The sequence below is a fragment of the Chamaea fasciata genome, unplaced genomic scaffold (assembly GCF_029207755.1).
Source record: "Chamaea fasciata isolate MVZ Bird 193981 ecotype frontalis unplaced genomic scaffold, bChaFas1.0.hap1 SCAF_1, whole genome shotgun sequence".
Classification (NCBI taxonomy): domain Eukaryota; kingdom Metazoa; phylum Chordata; class Aves; order Passeriformes; family Sylviidae; genus Chamaea; species Chamaea fasciata.
The window spans coordinates 86837082-86843059 of NW_027094086.1; positions in this window are offsets into that span (position 1 = coordinate 86837082).

Genomic DNA, 5978 nt, shown 5'->3' on the forward strand with positions numbered 1-5978 from the left:
AGCGGGCAAAGCCGCGGGCGGCCGCTGCCGCCTCCGCCCCGCCCCGCCCGCGGCCCCCGCCCCCGCCTGCCTCCCGCCCTCCCTCCCTCCCTCCCTCCCCGGGCGCCCCCGGACGCACCGCAGGACCCTCCTTTCTGGAAATACACCATTCTGTAAAAGTGTTGTTTGTATAGCTCGCGACATCTGTTTTTTATGTTACTTCCTAATTAAATTGCCTTATACATCCATATGAAAACTTAAAATAATTGCAGATTTATATGTATAATATTTATATACAAGCGTGCTTATTTATGGAAATCCTTAATTTTATACCTTGTAATATCTATTTTTATATTATATTTTGATTTTATTGATCCATAAACCTATATTGGAATTTAAAACAATAGCAGTTTTTACATCTTTTTATACACACACTCATTTCTGGAAATAAATAATAATAAATAAATAATTTTATAAAGGCCTTGAAATTTTATTTCTATAACACATATCTGTTTTATATTATCTATCTTAATTTTATTGATCCACTGATTCATATTAAAATGTCAAATAATATTTTTTTTTGTATATATTTACACATGCACAGATACTGCAATGGAGCTTTTTGTACAATAAATGACTGATGAGAAGGGAGGCGTGGTGGTACCAACCAGGTCAGTAATGGTGCTGTGCCTCTGGGAAAAAGCCTGGCCCCTGAGGTCCTCAATCTCAGCTCCATGCCCAACTGGAAAGAGGTCTCTGTTGCCTTGGTTTGGTTCCCTTACTTCTGAGGAAGGGAACAAATGGGTGCTCACACTGCTTGAGGGTTTTTGAGCTGCAACAGAGTAATGATAATCAGTATATTGTAATAACAGTAGTAGCAAAGAATATGTCAATGAGATCAGTGTGAGATAGCTTCAAGCTGATGTAACATGGGAGAGGGGGGTTGTATTTCATGGAAACACGGAATGGTTTGGAGTTGAAGGGACCTTAAAGATCATCTAGTTACAACCCCCCTGCTACAGGCAGGGACACCTCCCACTAGAAAAGCCACATCCAACCTGGCCTTTAACACTTCCAGGGATGGAGCATCCACAGTTTCTCTGGGCAACCTGATCCAGGGCCTCTCCACTCTCACAGTGAAGAATTTCTTGCCAATATCTAATCTAATCTAAACCTACCCTCCTTCACCTTGAAGCCATTACTCTTGTCTTATCATTCCATGCCTCTATAAAAAATTCCTCTCCAGCTCTCTTGCAGGCCCCCTTTAGGTACTGGAATGCTGTTAGAAGGTGTCCTCAGAGCCTTCTCTTCTCCAAGCTCAACAATCCCAACTCTCTCAGCCTGCATTCATGGGGGAGGTGCTTCAGCCCTCTCAGCATCTTTGTGGCCCTGCTGTGGGCTCATTCCAACAGGTCCATAACTTTCTTATGATTATTTTCAGTTTAGATTTGAACTTCAAGTCCTTGAGCTTGCGATAGCAAGGTGGATAATTATCAGAGACGCACCTTGTTTAACAGCAAAGTACATTTCTATTAAAAAGTCAGGAAACTAAACAATTCATCATGCACATGTGCATGCAGACATATATGTGACCTTTGTACCTGCAGTGGTCTGTGCTGGTGTAACATCAGGACTGAAAACCAGCAAGACAGGCTCACCCTGGCACTGCTCTGCTCACTGACAAGCTGCTGCTTGCAGTCAAGTGCCCGGACAGGTAGAGTTCACTTCAAATTTTGTCCTCCAGACTCCTCCATCCCCACATCACCTCATCACTGAATGCTTCACTCTACCACCACCTCTTCCACTGGACTAACACAAGGAAGGACCTGGCTGTGCTGCCCATATGCATGTGTAACATCCACCTCATTTCCTGGGCTGCTTTTTGCTTACAGCCTGTGCTGACTCTGGTAGCCCAGCTCACTTTTATGCTACGAAGCCCATCCTTAGTGACAACACAAATCACTTCTTAACCCCTCCTCCCACACAAAATAGAAATTAAAATTAGAGGTGTCTTTTATTTGAAAAATTTTAATTGCTTTCTAAAGCTATTATCTGCCTCAAAATTAGTCTTCTAAAATTCCTCCTTATGTATACATGAAACAACTACAAAAGACTCAAACTACACTTATTGCCAGGCTAGAAGAGCAGACAAACCTAGAGTGTCCAGAAAAGTAGCTAATCACCTGAATCAAATTTTAGTTTCAAATCACAAAGCTTAAATACAAAGCAGTAGCCTTTTCTTTAAATGAAGTTTCTTTCTGTGGTGTTCAAGTTTCTTTCTTTCTGTGGTGTTCAAATTAAGTGATTGACTAATTATGCATTAAAAAAAGAAAGAAAAAAAAGGGACAAGTGCAGATTATTCCCCTCTTCAGCATGTGAACAAACCCCCTAAATGAAAAGGCAGTATCAGAAAGGGTGAGAATGACTAATTCTCAGACCTTGAGGAATAGCATTAATACAACCAGGTGAGTTATTTAACCACAGAAAGTACCTCCTGTTGTTAAGAGAGCTGTTTCTTTTCCCCATGAGTGTATTTTTGATCTGCTTTTTCTCTATACATTTACCATACTTAAAAATAGACCTTTAAATTACAGATCCTCTTACCTTAACTAAAAATGGACTAATTTAAAGCTAATTTAATTTTTTTAATGAACTTGTGGAGTTAAGGCTTCCATCTAAGGTACATACCACAGAGAAAGGGACAGCAATACAACATCACTTTTGGTAGAAATGTGAATATAAAATATAATAACATTCCCTAGAGGAACAGGTTAAGATTGTAGCCAAGTTCTTGTGAATTAGCCAGAACTACTACTAGGTAAGAACTGCCAATAAGAATAATTCTTTCTCTAAGAATACCTCTTTCCTCTCTGTAAAATGCTAATAAGTTTAATATCACTTATATGAGTTAGTGTTTCCTGCTTGCTGATTTGCATTTTGATTAAAGCTCAATTACTTTGTCCACCACCTCACTCCGGCTCCCTCTGCTTGTCCCGGAGTAAATATTGTGGCACAGCTGAGAAGGCAGAACATAGAGCAAACAGTCCCGAGGATGAAGAGCCATCAACATCAACCACTTGCGCTTGCTGCAATTGCTTCTCACTGATCAGCAGCTCGCAGCAGTTCTGGATGAGAACATGCATCTGCAGGTAAAAAACATTAGGAAAAACAAAGTTACTGATGGTAGCTGATGGTTGCAAAGACTGGTCTAAACTAACCTCCTAATGGAGAGGAAATTCCCAGTACACAGCAATTAGCTCACCTTGTTTGTAAACATGAGGGCTCATCCTTGGATGTCAACAGTCACTGCTGATTATGACTCCCAGTGAATCCTACAGCCCTGTGCACCTGTGCCATCTCCCAGTGTCCTCCATTCTCTCGATCTCAGTTCTGGAAGCACAAATAATCTCAAAATCTTTGCAGATAAATAACCCTGATACCTCAAACCTAGCCTCTTAACTCCCCATGCAGCCAGCTCCCTCTGGCAAAGAGGCACCAGCTTATTCCTAGTGGAAGCTTTGACCTGCACAGGTCAAACAGGACAAACAAATGATTTATCCTCATGTGCTCGGTCAAAGAAAGTCCTCAGTGGGGTAGAATGTGTTCAGGGAGGCTGTGCAATGCATAGGTCTGATGTAAATGCTTTGTAGGACCAAGGACCCTAGGACTGGAAAAGACCTCAGAGTGGATGAATTTGAGTCCTCATTGTGCCAGATAATAGCAGGATCATACAGTAGATAATGATGAGATCATACAATCCTATTTGTAAACTGTCTCAGCTCTACTTTAAAACAAGCAAAATGTCAGAGGTTTTTTGCCTATCCCTCTCTGAAAGTTAGTTTCTTGCCTAGGATTATGAACTTTTCTTGATAATCAGCCTATATTTATTTATAGCTCATTTGTACCAGGGCATTCCTCTGCCAGCATTCTTTTCAATGAAATACTCTTTCCCCCTCTGACAGTATTTAGAGGTAGCAGTGACATCCTTTTTCTCTCTTTTGTTCTGCTAGACTAAACAAGCCAACAGCTCCCATTCATGCCTGAGAACCATCCCACAAATCTCCTGCACAAATCAGACTGGCAAATAAAAACAATCATTCATCTTCTCATTCATTCCCACACAGCTGAGCAGCAAATGTGTGTTGTAACACTTGCACATCTCAGTCGTCTCATCCCCAGTGTTAAATGCATTTCAGAAATAGGACTAACATCTAATCTAAGAGTTTGACTATTTTGCAGATGTTTCCCATTCCATTCATGTCACAGACAACTACTTCCTCTCAGTGACTCAGAGCTGAAAAGGTGATGATATTATGTACACATTCAGTTTGTTTCGGGTTTTTTAAAATGTGATTTTCTTGCTGTCAAATAAAGCAATATACAGCAAAAGACTGCCCTGCTTGAGAGAATCCAGAAATAGCTGCTCTGACAGACACACCCTCCTCTCTGCCTGGGCTGCAATGACCATGAAATGGTGGAGCACCAAGGAGAGAACACAGCAACCTCACTACTCTGGACTTCAGGAGAGCAGACTTTGGCCTCTTCAGGGATCTGTTTGGTAGTACATCATGAGATAAAACCTTGCAAGGGGGCCAAGAAAGCTGGTTAACATTCAAGGATCCCCTCCTCCAAGTTCAGGGATGATGCATCACAACAAAGAGGAAGCTGGGCAAAAACTCTAGGAAGCCTGCAGGATGAACAAGGAGCTCCTGGACAAACTAAAACACAAAAACAAAGCCTACAAAGGGTGGAAACAGGGACAGGTAGCCTGGGAGAAGTACAGAGAAGTTCTCCAAGCAAGAAGGGATCAGGTTAGGAAAACTACAGTCCTGAGAGAATTAAATCTACCCAGGGACATCAAGGGCAACAAAAGAAAAAAGCTTCTATAGGTATGCTGGTAATAAAAGGATGACGAGGGAAAATGTGGGATTTCTTCAGAAGGAAACAAGAGACCTGGTTACCAGAAAGATGTAGAAGGCTGAGGTAGTAGATGATATTTTTGCCTTGGTCCTCACCTGCAAGTGGTCTAGTCACACTGTCTGAGTCACAGAAGGCAAAGGTGGGGACTGGGGGAGTGTGGAAGTGCCTGCAGCAGGAGGCCAGGTTCAGTCAGCTGGCACCAGCTGACCAGAGGGATGTGACACACCACAGGATGTTGTGCTCATCAAGAAAAGCTGGAAGAAAGAAGGAGGTAAAGGGGAGTTCAGAGTTATGTCATTTGTCTTCCTAAGTCACTGTTACGGAAGATGGAGCCCAACTGTTTTAGAGATGTCTGAGTATTTTCCTGCCAATTGCAAAGTGTGAATGAATCCCATATTTTGCATTGCTTGTGAACACATCTTTTGCTTCACATACCAAACTGCCTTTACCTCAATCCATGAGTTTTCACACCTTGAGCCTTCTAATTTTCTGTCCCATCCCACTCAGAGGGAGTGGGCATGAAGCTGTTTAGAGGCAGGCCCCCACTGGAGGTAAACCAGAATGCTTACCCAAACCAAGATACTTTTTCCAATATTTTTCCTTCTTTTTTTTTTTTTTTTTATTTTTTTTTTTTATTTTTTTATTTTTTAATTTTTTTTTATTTCCTTCCCTTCTTGTTTGGGGAAATTTTGGAGAAGTTTTCTGAAACTACCCAACTCTGACTTCCAGTCACAGTCAAAGGCTGTACTGAGAGCCTTTGATTTAATGCTTAGTCACAGCAATTTGCAGACACTCAGTGTACAGCAGTAAATGCTATTAGAGCACAGCTGACTTCAAGACACTGGACAAAACCTGGAAAATCAGAGCAGATTTTACTACATATTGTATGATGTGATAGTATACAAAGGGAAAAGCCAGCTTTACCACAGGATACCAAAGCCCACTGGGTTGTTACAGTGCTGCCATTTGCATAAGCCTATGATTTACAGCAAACACTATTTTAATGTGTCATTTGTATCTTGTGTGTATCATTTAATTTACCATGTAAGTGTAGTTTTTTCATTAGCATTCCATTGTTA